Below are 16,675 nucleotides of genomic sequence, written 5' to 3'. Positions count from 1 at the left end.
CTTTTTTTTTTTTTTCTTTTTGCTGAGTTTCGAGTATCTGGAAGGCTCACATGCAACTGGCAGCTGTTGACTTCCTGAGCCTGTAAAAAAAAAAAAAAAAAAAAAAAAAAGCATCACACAAAGTATAAGGACATGATGGGGCCCAGCACTACAGATTTGGAGTTCAATAGATGTCAGGTCACATGTGGCTCTCCCACTTCCTAGTCCTGCTGCCCCGGTCAGTCACCTAACCTGTCAGCTGCTCCAGCTGCCCTTTTGTGAGGCTTCAAGGAGAGAGTCCATGTGGCAGGCAGGGGTGGCACCAATGCCAAGTGGCTGGCACAGAAGAGGTGCCCAATAAATCTGCTCTGAGAGGGTGAATGTCTGTATTTTCAGTGTCTGGCGCACAGTAGTCACTTGGTAAGTGTCCATTTTGTCCCTTTCCTCGTCCAGATGAGCTGCTACTGGTTCCAACAGCTCCGTCTCTCTATCAAGCCAAAAATACAGCTTGTGGGAGGGGCCGGGTCATCCCTGCGAGGTGCCAGGGGAGGCTCTGCGGTCCAGATTCTGACCACAGGGTCCGTAGCCCTGCTTGCTGCTTTGCAGGGAACTATTACAGTTTCCTCTTCCTTCCTTCTGAGCCTCTGTGTTCTCCACATTTAAAAGGAGAGGGTTGGACCAGATTCATAGCTGAAAGCCATTTTGTACATCTCTTCATAAGAAACCTTACACAGACCTCAGCTGAATGAAATAACTCAGGGGAGGGGGCAAAGGCCTAAGGCCGGAGTCTGCTCAGCTCCCCAGATCATCTGCTAGGAGAAGGTGAACGGAAGGCACCCCCTTCAAAGCCCCTGGGGTTCCCGGGAGCATAGTTAGAGAAACATATTTACGTTCTAAATAAATCACATTTATATTCTAAGTCTGACATTCTGTGATTGTTTACAGAGTAACTGAGGCACATTTCTGAGCCTGACAAAGTTAGATTAAGGCTGATATGCAGCACATATCAGAAAAAAATATAACCAAGACTCCCCTATCCCCCACTGCTCAGACCTGAGCTCTGGGAATAAGTCCCTTGGCAGGAAGTCCCTCTTAACTGGTTTCAGCTGGAGACTCCACAGCAGCAACTCTACAGCCCTGGGGGAGAGGAGAGAGGATAGGGAAGTAATGTGGAAAAAAGTATAATCTTATCCTGAAGAGAGCATCTCCTGTGAACATAAACCATTCAGAGGAAAGGGTAGAAATAGAGCCCGCAATAAATTAGCAAGCAATAAGAGAGGGGTGGGGTGCAGGGGAAAGAGCACTAAGCAGGAAATCAAAACACCCAATCCCAGGTAGGCATCAACTGCTGACCTTGAGCAAGTCACACCTGGGTCTCAATTGCCCCGACGACGGTAGGGCTAGACCAGGTAACCTCTATGGGACGTGTCCAGCCATAAACTCCTGCGAAGAATTGCAGGCACTTAAGTAAGTTGATAACAATGTTGTCATTGTTATAGCATTTTCCAGCTACTTGTGTTCATTATCTCTAGTCTTCAACTGTGACATTAGTAACCCATCTGAGGCCACCATCATGACTCAGGATCTGCATGTAAAGAAAAGGGGATGCCTTTGAGTCTGTGAGACCAGGCTGCACAACATCTCCTGGAGGCCTTTGTGCTATGAGTCAAGCAACTGTGGCATACGTGGGCACTTGCCACGTCTGGGATGGGCAGATAAACCTACACAGGTTGGTAAAATTGTCTAATGATCTGCAAGGATTTAGTATGGCTCAGTTGCTTAGCTAAGATCATACTCTGAGGGTCTCAGATTCACTATGTTTATAGTATTTATTACTTTTCTTTTCTTTTTTTTTTTTTTAACCTCCTAAACCAAATGACCCTGAAGTTGGAAGCAGGAGGAAACACCACACAGAGGCAGGGAAACTCAGATGCGTTGACTTCACCCTGGGTGTGACTGGACTAGGTTTCTTCAGGTCACAGGTGACTCTTACAAGAGGATCATTTACCGAAAGGGGGCAGTGAATGAACATGCAGTGTCTTTAGGGAGAGCACGTGTCTTGGGTAGGTAACTGTTTGGAATGGAATTCCATCTGGAATCAGATTGCCAGCTTGGTCCCTTTCGTTTTCTTCAGCTTTTCAGTTCCAGGTCTTATCAGGACTAGCCAGGTGGTCCCTGGTTTCATGTATCCGGCTTTGTCAACAGCGGGGAGCGGAGACACACAGCCAGGTAAGAGGGGAGGTAGGGCAGGGCCGCACTCACCCCTTACGGACAGAATGCACCCCTGTGTACGTTAGAATATTTTCAACTGCAAGTAACAGAACACTCAGCTCAAACCAGCTTTAAAAACAAGGATATTTTTACCTTGATAAAAATATGATAAGAAGCCCAACAAGCTCCAAGGGGATTAAAATTGTGGCTTGGCCATGTCATCAGGAACCCCAGATCCTTCCAGCTCGTGTCTCTACTGTCCTCAAGGTGTTGGTGTTGGCCTCGGGAAGCTCGCCTCATGGTTCGAAGACACTTGAGCAGTCCTGGTTTCACATCACAGGGCAGGGCCATCAATCTGTGCCGCTGCCCGGGACCCTGTGCTCAGAGGGGCCCCACACTTGTGTTATGCTTTGCTGTCGCCATCTTGAAAATCTTACTAATTTGATCCCTGAACTCAGATTTTGTGGGTGAAGCTCTGTAGGGCAGTGGAAGAACAGAGGAGATAGACACAGTATGCATGTCCACCCTTCCCTGCTGCCCAATTCACGTGCAGTGTCTGCGATGCCCATGAGCAGAAAATCCCAGTGGACTCACATGCATGGGTGTCCAGCGAGACCCAAAACCAGTGCCAGGTAAACATGATAAGCCTGTGTTGAGTAAGTGAGGACACTAATGGTCCCTGGAGGCCAGCCTTTCTGGGAAAACCAGAGCTTGCTTTGAACACAGAAGGAAGACAGCAGAGTTCAAAGACAACACGAAAGACCAAGGCAATGTATGCAATCCCTTCTGATTTGTGTTACTTCCCTGGCCAACCACTTTTCAAAATGGTGCCCTAGAAAAGAAGACAGAATGATTGGCTAATACACCTTTGCAGGCTATCCCAGAAGAAAACCCAGTAAAACTCCAGCCTGTAACTCCAAAAGCCTCAATTTCTTGCCTTGTTCCTATCCTTTGCCTCCCCCCTCCTCCCTTTCTTTTATCAACAAGCAGCAGGGCAACTACCTGAGTTGTGTGCAATAGTTTATTGCCCTATAAATGTCTGTCCGGAATAGAATATCCTCCTCCAAGAAGCAGTTCCATCCGGCCGCTGGCTAGCTGGCTGGTGCCTTTATTCTTTCCTAAAGCAACAGCTAGAGCAACTGCTCTCCAACATCATTAGTCCTCCAAAGATCAGAAAACAGGAGTCTCTACCCCAAAGCTGGGAGGAAGACTTATTTTTCACTGCATGCCCTTTGTGATATTTAAATGTCTTACCATGTGCCAGATTACCTATAGAAAGAATTCGATATGTATATTTTTTAAAACCACCTCCTCTTACTTGCTTCTGAAAACAGGGCAAAAACACAAATGCAAACCTTTCATAAAAATGAAAGGGAAATATTAGCTTCTGGAATTACCCTAATAAGAAATATCGCAAGTGATCTTGAATTCATCCTGGGAAAAAATACAGCTCTTTTCTTTTTTTCTTTTTTCTTCTTTTCTGAGATTTATTTATGAATTTTTTAGAGAGAAAGATAGAGAGACCAAGCATGAGTAGGAGGGGCAGAGAGAGAGAAAGAATCTCAAGCAGACTCCCCCACTGAGAGTGGAGCCTGACACAGGGCTCTTATCTCACAACCCTGAGATAATGACCTAAGCTGAAACCAAGAGTCAGACACTTAATGGACTGTGCCACCCTGGGGCCCCACAGCTCTTTTCAAAGAGTGACATTAAAATGTCCAAGTCTGGTCACCAGTTGTCTGAGAGTTTCTTTGAGAATACTGGCAAGCAACCTGCCCCGCCTGGACTGCTGTGAACACGAGCACTGCAGAGTTCACTCTGTCCAGACCATTGTCACACGACCAGTCCCCAGGCCGGACCTCATGCCTGACTGGCCTTCCTGACTGCCTGACCCCCTCCTTTCTCAGCACAAGAGAGGAAGTGGGTCACACGGGGAGCACATGCTGGCAGTGGGGGGCAGTGCTGGAATAGTTTCTCCTTCCTTCTTCCATTGTACGTTGTTGTGCTTCAGCAATACTCCAAACCAGCTCGTGCATGAACTTGCTGGAGACCTAAGACTGGAACCAGAGGAGAGCTGAAGATGCATTAGTTCCCCCCAGGGACCGCAGCACACCCAGAGACACGAACAGGTGCACGTAGGAGCCAAAGCTAGAGCCCGGGGAGCCATAACCATTGCCAAGTTCTCTTCCAACACGTTTCCTAACTTCCCAGAGTCGCCCTTCATGTACTTGCCTGAGACCAATTTTTGTCCAGAAACAAGAAGACAACTCTTCTGTTTCTATTTCCACACAGTGGTTCACATAACATTCAAGGACAGAACACAACGTTAAGAATCAACCTCCCTCATTAAAGCAAACTTTTTATTTCTTAGGTAAGATTGAAGATTGTCACAGAAGCAGTGTTGTCTGCATCAGGGCTTCTCAACCTCAGCGCTGCTGCTGACATTTTCAGCAGGATAATCCTTGGGTATGGGGACTGCCCTGTGCTCTGCAGGATGTGTAGCGGCTTCTCTGGTCACCACTCACTACATGCCAATAGCACTCTATCCCCTTAGCTTGTGACAACTAAAAAGGACCTCCCAACATTGCCAGATGTCCCCTATGAGGCAGAGTTGCCTCTTATTAAGAACCACAGATCTCGGGACCTGGGTGGCTCAGCGGTTGAGCATCTGCCTTTGGCCCAGGGCCTGATCCCAGAGTTCCAGGATCGAGTCCCACATCGGGCTCCCTGCATGGAGCCTGCTTCCCCCTCTGCCTGTGTCTCTACCTCTCTCTCTCTCTCTGTGTCTCTCATGAATAAATAAATAAAATATTAAAAAAAAAAAGAACCACAGATCTAGAGGAAACTACATTGTGGGTTTTTATTGGAAAACACCAATATAAAAGAGTATTCACACTTACTCTGGCTTTGTAACCAAATATTATGAGAGACTAAGAGAGCCTGAAGCATTGTCCACTCTGGCTTAATGGTTTCACATGATCTGCCACACATGATCTGCCCACCACAGTGGCCAGAGCCCAGAAAAGCATGCAGGGTGACAGCTGGAACATGTGTTCCTTCAGCCTGGTGTCCTGTTCCTGGAGTTGATGGAGAAGCCACCGTGAGCCTCCTTCACAGCCCAGCCCTTTTGCCCAGTGGCTCTTAGTTTCTGTCTCTATAGTCAAAACTGGGCTGAGATTCATGTGATTTGGAATAGGTGCCTTTATGTCTGTGTCTATGTGTATGTCTGTGTTTTTCTGTTTTATCGTTTTTTCTAAAGCCAGCATAAAAACAATACATACATACTATTATAAAAACCAAAACATCCAGAGTGAACATACATTTACTGTGAATGAAAAGCCTCCTCCCTCTTGCTCCTTTACCCTTGGGGGACATTCACTTATCATTTGTTGTGATTCTTTGTTGTTGTTGTTGTTGTTGTTGTTGTTGTGATTCTTTGGACCCTTTTCCTTATATTTACATAGATAAGGAAGTAATTAAAATTCTGGGTTTTTAAGATGTAATTCTAGGCTTATTTATCTATGACTTATTTTTGAAGTATTCCTTGTCAGTATATGTGATTCATTCTTTTTTGTTTTTAAACTTAAATCAATTTTTTTTAAGATTTATTTATTTGAGAGAGAGAGAGTGCACTGTGAGTTAGTGTGCCTTGGGGGAAGGGCAGAGGGAGAGGGAGAGAGAATCATGAGAAGACTCTATGCTGAGCACAGAGTCTACCACCAAGCTTCATCTCATGACCCTAAGATCATGGCCTGAGCCAAAACCAAGAGCCAGAGACTCAACCGACTGTACGACTCAGGTGCTCCTAAATTTGTATCAACTTCACTGAAAATATCAACTCCACTGAAATATAATTAACGTACAACAAAATGCTCCTATGTGACAAATGTGTACCTGTGTAATTGCCCTCATGATCAAAGTAAAGGAGTTTTCAATCCCTCCAGAAATGTTCACTTAAGACCCCTTACCAGCCAACACTCTCCATACTTAGCTCCTGACCTGATTCCTGTCACTATAAATTAGATTTGTCTTTTCAAGAGTTTGTTATTAACAAAATCATGCCGTATGTACTCTTTTTGTGCCTGGCTTCTTTCTCTTAATATAACATGTTTGCAATTCATCCCTAGCGGTTGCCTATATCAGTAGTACATTCCTTTTTATTGCAAACTAGTGACCCATTGTATGGCTATGTCCCAACTTGTTTATCCACTCACCTATTGATGGGCAACTGGGTTGTCTCCAGTGTGGTGCTACTATGCATAGTTCTATTACAAACACTAGTGGTCAAGTCTCTGTATGGACATGCTTTCACTTCTCTTGGAGAGGACAGATTCCTCAGAGAGCAAATGCTAGGGCTTTTGGTAAGTGTATGTTTAACCTTATAGAAAATGCCAAACTATTTCCAAAGGTGGTTATATCAATTGATATTCCCACTGGCGGTGTACAAATGGGAGTTCCATTTGCTCTATGGCCCGAAAGTTCCTGTTAACTTTCTGAGTTTCGGTATCCTTGTCCATAATAGGGAGATGGTTATAGTATCCTCTTCCATCAGGATCTGGGGAAGGATCAAATATAATATTATGCTGAGCCCAGTACCTGGAAAATAGTAAAGCTCAATATCTACTTCTGTGGATTACAGATGTCACCATGACATGTGTGTCTTATACACTTGCTGCTAGCTCTTCAATTATTTTTATATTTTCTTCATTTTTTTCACCATCAAACTTCTTGAAAAAGTTTTCAATACCTTCTGTCTTTTCCTGCTAATTCATCAACCCCTGGCCATACGACTGCTAACCCCACTGATGCTCTGAGAATTCTCTCAGTGTCCCCCAGAACTTCTTTGTGGATGATTCCTAAACCTACAACTTGGTTTCAAAAAAGCTCTCCTGAGTCCCGGCCCTGATTTCTAGTGTCAGCTGAACATGAGCCTGTTCATGGCCTGCAACATTCCTTCTCCATCTCTGTTCAACAAAGGCTTTTCCAGACTTTTCCACATGATCCTCAAGTGCCACCTTCTTATAAGTCTTCCTCCATTTCTTAATTCCCAGCTTTGCAGAGCACTTTAGATTTCTATTACTAGTATGGCAAAACAAGTACATAAATATTTAATGTATAAAATTTGAGCCATAGCTCAGACTGGAAAGAAAGAATACTGCAATTGGATCTCAAATATGTCGTTTTCTTTCATGGGACACAAGGCAGGTTATTTGATTTTGCTTTCCTCCCCTGAAAAGTGGGGGAAAACAGAACTCCTGCCTTATAGAATTGTTGTGAGGATTAAATGAGGTACTATGTATAGTCCTCAGAACCATGCCTGACCCATACTGAGTGCTCCATAAAAGTTAATTCCTCATTGCAGTAGGGAGAGCACCCCAGATCCACAGACCAGAGTTTCTCAGCGGTGGTTTTGTCTCCATGTGTACAGGGAGGAGCAGACAAGCCACAGGTGGGTCATTTCATACTGAGAATGGTTTTGTAATCAGGAGGAGTCTGTCATCAGCTGAACAAGAAATATCTATCTCTGCATCTACCTAATTTTGGAGGAGAAAGAGTTCAGAAATCATTTATAAAACAAAATGTAATTCGGAGGGCCTGTGTCTGGACTAGTCACAGGTAAACTAAGAGGTCATTCATGATTCTTGGGGGGGGGGGGGGGGGGGGGAGGTGTCACAAGAACAAGTGAGCAGCTGGTCTTGTCTAAGTCATGGGGGAGGGCTGTTCTTTGCAATAAGCTGTTTCCCAGAACACAAAAGGGTAGGAGATTTGGAGAACAAAAGTTTAGGGGATTAGCCTCCACTGTTTTCTGGAATCACCCTTAGGGCTCAGGTAAAGTTCAACATTGCCAGTGTCTCCTCTTCTTCAACACAATCATGAGATTGTGGTGGAACAAATATGTTTGGAAATGAGGCAATGAAGATGTCCAGATCTGCACCACTGTTAGTCCAGATTTGATCACCACGTGTAAAGTTGTCAGCTCAGATTTGGCCACTGTGCACAAATTCAGCTGGAGGCAGAGCTGTTCTCAGGGCTGCTGGATCATGATATACGGATCGAATCATTTGTTAAGTCAATGGCTGCAGAGTAGCATTTCCAGACATATCTCCGAGACATTGTGCGTTTGCCAGGCAGCTGAAATAAAGCAAGTATCTCAATAAGTGAATATTGCAATAGAGAGAGTCAAATGAAATTTTCTTCTCCAGCGCATCTAAAGGTTATGTTTATACTATACTGTAGTCTATTAAGTATGCAATAGCATTATGTCTAAAAAAGTCATATCTTAATTTTAAAAATACTTTATTGCTAAAAAATGTTAACCATCAACTCAGCTTTTAAAGAGTCATAATCACTGGCCACAGATCACCATAACAAATATAATAATAATGAAAAAGTTTGAGCTATTGTGAGAATGACCAAATGTGACACAGAGATACAAAGTAAGCAAATGTGTTGGGGAAATGGCACCAATAGGCTTGATTGATGAAAGGTTGCCACTGACCTTCAATTTGTAAAAAAAAAATTGCAATATCTGCAAACACAATAAAACAACCTGTGCAACTCTGGGCAGGATGCATGACCAACACTTGAGATGCCATTTACCTGTTCTGAGAGTCTTGTGAAAGCAGTCTCCTGTGTGGTGTCATCGGCTTCTGGGGACTTTGGTGGAACCTTGGTTTAAGGTCTCCCACTAGAAGGGATGTCCATTCAGAGTAAGGCTTATAAATGTTTTAATTGTGAAATATAAACCCAGGGTTGTACTCCATGTAGTTTTGCAGCAATATGGTGATTCCAAGAGCTATGTAAGATCCGTCCCTCCTGGTCCAAGATTGGTGTTCAGTGGTATTTTTCTAGAAAACTAGGTCTCATATCTGAAGATCGGGTAAAAGTTGCCATGGAACTTCTGGGAGAAAAGCAGATGTCACCTGTTGGTAATAAGTATGAGAGTATTTAATAAGACCTTGGCAGTATTTAAAGACATTGGGTTATATCAGATTAGTATCTTCTAAGGTCCAGGAGGAGGACAGGATCTTCATTGGGCTGATAATTATTTCAGAAGGAGATAATTAATGTTAACTGGAGGGGGAAGAGGAAAGAATCATCAGGGCTAAAGACAAAACTTTGGCCCAAAGGGAAGGATAACTTCCTCAGTGAGCTTCACAAATTCAAGTTTTAGAGCACCATCAACCTATTCTACTTTCCAGAGGATTGAAGATGATAATGACAGTGTAATTTTTGGAGAGAGGAAATACTCATTGAATGTTCCACATAACCTCAGCAATGAAATGAGTTCCTCTATCACTGGAGAGGACCAAAGGCATCCCCCAAGTGACAAAAATTATTTGTAGTAGAAGCTATAATGGTAGCAGTAGCCTTTTGAAAAGAAAAATACAAAAAAAGAAAGGAAAGAAAAGAAAGAAAGAAAAGAAAAGAAAAGAAAAGAAAAGAAAAGAAAAGAAAAGAAAAGAAAAGAAAAGAAAAGAAAAACCCACTTCTAATTATCTTAAAAACATAAGGCTAAGGTTACAACACATTCATACTCACAAAACTTTGGGAATTGGATACAACTCATTTGTCAATGAAGACAGGAACATAGGAAACTGGCTCTTATCGTTGTCCTACATTTACATTTTCACCAGGATTGTGTTTCTAACCCATGGGGCAATTTGACATTACCTGCTCAATATGAAGGCTACAGAAGCTACCTCATCAATATGGAGGAGGCCTTTAAGATTACCTTTGCCATGATGTGCAATGTTATGGAGGTTATGGACTAAAGTTCAGGTAAGGGATAGAGATGAGACCAAGAGACCACCTGGGCATCTCCAAAGCTCATCTGAGTGGATCAAATATCCAACATGTTCCCAATTCGTTTTATCAGACTGAGGTATTAGCAGTCAATGTGCCCTAAGCTCCTTAAGTAGAGTTTCCAATTCTAAAGAAGTTTTGAGCAATGGGAAGTATGCAGGTAATCAAGGAAGTTTTTCTTGGGAAGCAGCTGTTATAATAAATTTGTCACACAAGGAGTTTCCTTTCATTTCGAGGATGTGGCTACTATTGTGAACTTCAATTTTGAGAATATTTAGTTCTTGGGTAAAGCTTCCAATAGGCCAGTGATTTGGGTCCCAGTTTTGGTAGGTGACCCACTTTATTTCCATAACAGAATACAATCATGGTGTTATGCACCAAAAGCACATTGGCTATAAGCATATAGGGTGAAGATCCCAAAGCATGTTCCAAAAGCACATTGGCTATAAGCATATAGGGTAAAGATCCCAAAGCATGTTCTTCTTTTTTGTTTATAGAAGGGGAAAAGGACAATGAGTCCAAAACAGGGAATCCAAAAGTGGAAGAAGACAGAGAGGATGTGAAGCTTTTAAATGCAGTTATGGAAGGAAAGTAACTAAAGGCTTTGGGAATGGTCTCCTTGGCCATGGAACATAAGGGAAAGACTATAGTGGAAAAATTAGGGGTCCAGTTTCTGCAACAGTCAACTAATTCTGGAAACCCTTGGAGTCACCTTTTGGTCTCAGGGAGGAGGAAAGTGAAAGTAGTATGCCCTAAAATAATGCACTTGAGGACTGCATTATTGCATTCTGTTTTCAGAGAGCTTACAGCCTTTTTGAGCAAAAGCTTGGAATAAATAATGGGTGGTGATAAGTGAGTTGTCAAAATCAGGTGAGCAGGAAAAAAATGTCATCTACATACTGGATAAGGAAAGAACTGCACGGGAGGGTTAAATCTCTCAGGTCTGTATTTAGGGCCTTAGCTGAATAGGTAGGGACCTCAGTAACTCCTAAGACAGGATGGACCATGTGTATTGTTGACTTTTCTGTATGAAGTCAAAAGATATTATGTGTCAGGGTTGAAAAATATACCCGGAAAAGCAGAACATAAGCTGATAACTATGAAGCAAGTGGTGTTGGGTGGAGAGAGGCTAGAATGGCTGAGGTCTTTCAGAACAAAAAGAAATCTGAGAGTGATTATTTTGCTGATTGGCCTCAAGCCTTGGACTAGATGGTATCCCATTTGGCTTCTTTGAAGGGAAGATGGAGGTATTACAGGAACTGGATGTAGGAACTATGACTCCCTTGTTAAGGAAGTCTGGAATTATAGGCTGGAGACCTTAAAGGATTCTTGTTTTGGAAGGTATTATGGTAGAGGGTATTATGCTGAGAGTGGTACAGAAAGTTCTTTTCTACTCGGAGAAACTTCCTAGATTTGGTCTATGTCAGTGGAGTGAGCAGCCCTAAGAAAGTCAAGTACCTGAGTTGGAACCTGAGGGTTTAAATAGGGTTCAGGATTTTGACAGAAGAAACAAAAATCTGATGGTCAATGAGTCATGAAAAGGAAAAGGTGTGAGCAGGGAGCTGGGGACCTCGACAGTGAGGTTGTCTCAGGAGCCCCGAATATTGATACTCCAGTTGGAAACCTTTGAAGAAGGTTTACTGAGTAGTGAAGCTAAGCAGAAAGCTGTGCTGGGTAGGGAGGGATCCCAGTGAGACAGGAAGAGGTTCAGAGAAAGGAAATCATGTGGATACTTATCGAGTCCCTCCACAGTATGGCTTTTGTAAAGGGAGGGTGGTGGGAAATAAGAGGTGTTAATGGTAGGATGTGTTGTACTTGGACCCCTAGGAAGGGGGGTGGGGTGCCCATTCATAGGAATGACTGTCTCCTTTTGCATGTTAGTGTAGCCACAAGGGGACGGTCCCTCAGAGAAAATCTTCAGGGAGATGGAATTTGGATTCTTGTTCCCTTTTACATTTTAAAGCCAGGCAATCCCCAGTCCAATATCCTTCTTGTTGGCGTTATTTACAAATATCTATGGGGAGTTTTGGAGGAAGCAGAGTGCCCTGACTTGCTTCTCCTAATTGGTTAAGTTGTAAGGGCTTCGGTTTGCACTGTGTCAATTTGACCTTCTCTACAATGGTCTCTTCATGGTGTTGTGTGAGTGTACATTTTCAGAGAGAGGAGTATTTTGTTTATTTACAGTGCGTTTTTGGATACTATCTCTAATTTCTGGTCGTAAGCCATTTACAAAATTAGTAACAAAGAGTGGTTAGTTGTCAAGAGCAAGAATGAAGTAGTTCTTCCCAGCATTTTCAAATCTATGTCTGTAGAGGTGGGTTCATCTCTTTGTCTTCTGCAGTCTTGGATCTTTGGCAGACTTTGAGAAAAAACAGTCGGAATGGATTCTAGAGTTCCTCCCCAGTGGGTTTGGCCTATAAACCTGGAGGGTGTTCTGAATCTTTCTGAAAGTCCTCATGAAGACTATTTGGCTTTTACAAATCATATAATGGCATCTTTAGGACCACCAGCATCTGCACAGGTTGTTATAAATCAGGAATCACAGGTGAATATCCGCTGGGGACCAGTCTGAATTGATTGTAAACTCTTCCCTACTCTTGTTGTCTAGAAATTCTTTACCAGTAGCATATAAATCTGAGTAAGTCCTTATTCAGTCTCGAGCTTTCCATCACAGGTAGGAAGCAACAATAGTACAAGTTATGATGGGGAGCTGGGAAGCAGGGAAGACTAGTGGGGCAAGGAGGGATGATGGGGAGGACTATCGGCCAAAGGAGGAAAAGGGAATCTGCAGACAATAGTGGGTGCAGGGAGGCGCAAGAGTGGGGCATGTGGAGGGTGCTGGGTGAGGAAAGCGTTGTGAGGTTTTATGAGGAAAAAGGAGGAGCAGAGAGCTGCTCATGAGAGAGACATTGAGAGAGACATTCTTAAGAACAGTATGAGATAGACTGGAGACATTGCCTCATTTGTCAGCCTCTTTGTAAAGCAAAATGAGCTGACCATGGTGGAGGAGAGATCTTGAAGCCTGAGGTTTGAGGATGCCTCTTAGACGGACAAGTTTTGGGGAGAGTCTAGGGGCCCCAAAGGGACCATTGCAGTTCTAAGTTGTTCTCAGTAAAACCCTGACAGTTTTTGAGATAGGAACGGGATTGTTGCCATAGTGGTGAAGCATACAATCAGAGGGGATTTTCAGAAAGGGCTGAGAAGTAGATTCAGAGTTTCCATACTACTTCTGTTGAACAGAAGCCAGCAAATGGACAAAACCAAAAGAGTACTCCAACTGAGAATCAAACTTAAGTCTTTACCATGCTACCACAGATGAATGCCTGGAGCAGAGGACCAGGAGCTGGGATCATGTGGGATCCCTGGAAGGCTAGGCGAGAGAGGAACATGACAGGCTGGAGGGACTTCAGCAACTGGGTGGAGAAGCCCAGGTCCAGATGGGCTTCCAGCCCCATCCAATCACAGTACCAGATTGTCAAAGACAAAACACAAGCAGGTAAGGGCACTGATTTTATTCAGGCTGTTTCAGTAGGGAAATCACCCCAGATCCAAAGACCAGAGTGTCTCACCAGTGGTTTTGTCTAGACATTCTAGGGAGGAGTAGATAAGCCACAGGTGGGTCATTTTACAGTGGGGTGATTTTGTAATCAGAGTCTGTCAGCTGAACGATATGTCTACCTCTGTGTCTAGCAAGTTGGGGGGGACAAACAAGTCAGCTAATCAGTTATGAGATGAAGACAGGAATTTGGAGGGTCTGAGTCTGGCCTTGTGACAGGCAAACAAGGGAGTCATCCATGAGTCTTGTGGGGTCACAGGAAAGATTGGACAGTGGGTGTCTTAGTCTGCTAGGGCTGCCATGACAGATACCGCAGGCTAGGTGTCTTAAATGACAGAAATTAATGATCTCACAGTTCTGGAGGCTGAAAGTCTGAGATCAAGGTGTTGCCAAAGTTAGTTCCTTCTGAGGCCTCTCTCCCTGGCATGTAGATGACTACCTTCTCCCGTTCCTCTCATGATTGCCACTCTGTTTATGTCTGTGTCCTGGCCTGTTCCTATAAGGACACCAGTCGTAGTAGATTAGGGCCCCATTCATATGACCTCATTTTAAATTAATCACCTCTTTGGGATGCCTGGGTGGCTCAGTGATTGAGCATCTGCCTTCAGTTCAAGGTATGATCCCAGAGTCCCGGGATCGAGTCCCACATCAGTCTTCTTACAGGGAACCTGCTTCTCCTCCCTCTGCCTGTGTCTCTGCCTCTCTCTGTGTGTCTCTCATGGATAAATAAATAAAATCTTTAAAAAAATTTACTCACCTTTTTAAAACCCTATCTCCAAATGCAGTCACTCTCTAAGGGACTGAAGATTAGGAACTCAAGACTTCAACATGAATTTCAAGGGGATACATTCAATTCACAACAGTGGGTCTTAACTAAGCCATGTGGGGGAGAATGGTTCTCTGTAGTAGATCGTTTTCCAGAACACAGGAGGGTGGGAGATTTCAGTCACAAAGTTTGGGGAGGTTAAGCTTCTCTGTTCTTCAAGGAGTGCAAGACTCAGGTGACATTCAACTCTATCAGGAAGGAGCCCCTTCCTTTGCTCTGCCCCCCTAAAGCATCCACGGGCTGGCAGAGGAAGTGGGTGTAGAAATGGAGAGAGGCAGCCAACAGAATTCAGAGAAGGGAAACTGCATCAGTGGGGCTGGAAGTGGGGGACAATGTGGTACAAGGGTGACAAAGGCGGGAAATGAGACAGACGAGCAGAGCAGCGGGAGGGTTGACTCTAAAAGAGAAGATTTTCAGTCATCATCATGAGATGTGGAACCTGGGAGGGCAAGGGGATTTTTTCCCCCATAAGTCTTCACTGTGATGTTCTATGTAATACCCAATCCTTCACTGCTGCAGAGCCCCCTCAAGAATTTTTTAGTAAATGTATTTATTACTCCTCAACAGCAATAGAGCCGATCTGTGTTCCTTTGTGTTTATCCCCTGCTGAGAAAGGTCTAGAAGGGGAAGGGAGCAGGAAGGCTCTACTCATTGTGTGTGTGGGTGGGGATCTCTCACCTACTGGCTATGTGGGCAGGTGTCTCATCTCCTTTCTAGACTGGGAACATTTTAAACACAAGGACATTTGCTTCATCCTTTTGTAAAAGCAGAGGTGATCGTTAGTTCCCTTTGAAAATTCTAGAAATTGGTCACTTATGAGTCAATCTAAACCTTTTTTCTGCACTTAATTATGATTTCAATCTGTACCACCCTTTGGGGGCATGGACATTTCTCCACAGTGTCCTAAGCAGATCTGAACTCTTCTGGATTTCTGACCAGTGGCACTGGGAAGGAGAAAGGCGAAGGCTTGCTTTCCCCTCTTCTGGAGATGGGGAAGTAATGGAGAGGGGAGAGGCGAGAAGGGAGACACTCTCTGGTGCATCTCAGGCCCTGGCCAGCAGGGAAGGGCGTCACCCTAGGAGATCAGCAGGATGAGGCTCCAGATCCTGGGCCCAACCTCCTTAGCATAGGCCTTCCCAAAGCAATGCTCTTGGATGATCTGAATGTAGCCCCATGTTTGGAAATCTGTTCAGAAATAAGACGAGTACCAAGAAGAGAGACCTGGGGGGTGACAAAGCCATCTTCCCACACTGGCCTCCTCCCTCAGACACCCACTGGTGATTAGCCCTCTGGGTACCCCACTTCCTGCTGCCTCCCCACACTCTAGGGGCCAATGGACATGACAGCAAAGCAGAGGCCTGGAAACCACAAGAGAGAAAGGCCAGACCCAGCATCTGAGTGTGTTTTCTTTTCGGGAGATGCTGCAAAAGTGAGCGGTAATGACTTGCAGTAACCTCTGCCAGCCCCAGGATTCAACAAACGCCCTTCCAAAGGGGGGCCGCTGGCGGCTGCGGCGTGAGGCAGAGCTGCTGGACTGCACAGAGCAGTTTTTATAGCCCTGTTTGGCCTGACAGTTCTCCAACATAGACAAGCTAGGGGACGGATGGTTTTAAGATCCATTTGTGTACCATTAAATCAAACTGCCTGTCTTTCTAAGGGTTTCTGAATTTCCAAACTTTTTAAGCCATAATAGAAAAAAAATCCCAGAAAAATAAATGCAGTTAGAACATAAGGTTTTTCTTGTGCCAATGTCCTCATATCCTCCCCCTGAAAATGACTCCCCTGGGTACTCACCCTCCACCAAAACATCGTGTTGTCTTATAAAATAAAAGTGCAGCCAGCAGAGCAAGCAGATGGAGCAGAAAAAATGAAATGCGGCATTTCTTTGACAGTGGCCACTCCACGGCCACCGGAGGAAATATCGTGTCCCACTGAGAACCTAGGTCAACGGTGCTCCGAAATCACTCCAACGAAAGCACCTATGGCACTCGCTCCTGTCCAAAACTGTTTTCATTCAGAGTCAGCTAACGTGATGTGCTGGGTCAGCAAATATGACCGTGAAACCAGGACCTGGTTGCAAAACACACTTTCTCCTGTTCGTTTCAGTGTTTGCAGCGTGGCATTTACACCGGCCCTGGCATTGCTCTGCGGCGCAGAACCATGCTCCCTAAAGCGTGCAACGCAGTCCAGCTGCAGAAGTTGCCTGCACGGGGAGGTGGTTTGCAGGCAGCTACCCAGCATCAGGGAAGCATCCTGTCTGCCACTTCCTGCCCCAGCCCAGCTGCCCCAGAGATGCC

At 44.4% G+C, this 16,675-nt stretch overlaps 1 long non-coding RNA gene across 1 annotated transcript; it reads right to left on the bottom strand.

The window, feature by feature from the left end:
- Nucleotides 1-7,753: 7,753 nt before the first annotated feature.
- Nucleotides 7,754-16,464, bottom strand: LOC121500991. Its single transcript, XR_005990472.1, has 3 exons — nucleotides 16,173-16,464; nucleotides 8,791-9,113; nucleotides 7,754-8,322 (listed from the first exon to the last, which is right to left on the bottom strand). It is a non-coding gene; the product is annotated as an uncharacterized LOC121500991 (long non-coding RNA).
- Nucleotides 16,465-16,675: the final 211 nt, after the last annotated feature.

This window comes from Vulpes lagopus, chromosome 10, assembly GCF_018345385.1.
Source record: "Vulpes lagopus strain Blue_001 chromosome 10, ASM1834538v1, whole genome shotgun sequence".
NCBI lineage: Eukaryota > Metazoa > Chordata > Mammalia > Carnivora > Canidae > Vulpes > Vulpes lagopus.
This window is presented reverse-complemented; position numbering and strand designations above follow the sequence as displayed.